The sequence below is a fragment of the Galeopterus variegatus genome, unplaced genomic scaffold, assembly GCF_000696425.1.
Source record: "Galeopterus variegatus unplaced genomic scaffold, G_variegatus-3.0.2 Scaffold1718, whole genome shotgun sequence".
NCBI classification, from domain to species: domain Eukaryota; kingdom Metazoa; phylum Chordata; class Mammalia; order Dermoptera; family Cynocephalidae; genus Galeopterus; species Galeopterus variegatus.
The window spans coordinates 364,614-365,040 of record NW_007727829.1 but is presented as its reverse complement, the minus strand read 5'-3'; positions in this window follow the sequence as shown (position 1 = coordinate 365,040).

Here is a 427-nt window from a genome sequence, read left to right as displayed (position 1 = left end):
GCAGAGAAGGGAGGCACATGCATCTTCCCCAGGGAAGAATGTTATTATTACACCAATGAATCAGGCTTAGTCAAAACTAACGTCATCAAATTCACTGATCTGGCCTCTAGCCTCCGGGCCATGTCCAACTCTAACCCTTTTTCTTTTTCCACAATCCTCTCCTAACCTGGATATGGCCTGTTGTAGGACCTCTAACTATTATCTCATTATTCAAATAAGTACCAAGCTTTTAACCAGCCTTTACTTAGAAATTACCAGCTGCTGGCCATGGAAGACCCTTCCTGCTCCTCAATAGGAAGTAGTTTGGAGACCTCAACGACCTTATCCCCAATAGAGGAAAAAGGGAGGAATGTAAGGCCCCATAGAAGACCCCAAAGGAGGCACTCCCTAAAACATGGCGCTTTTCTATTCCAGGTCCTAACAATCT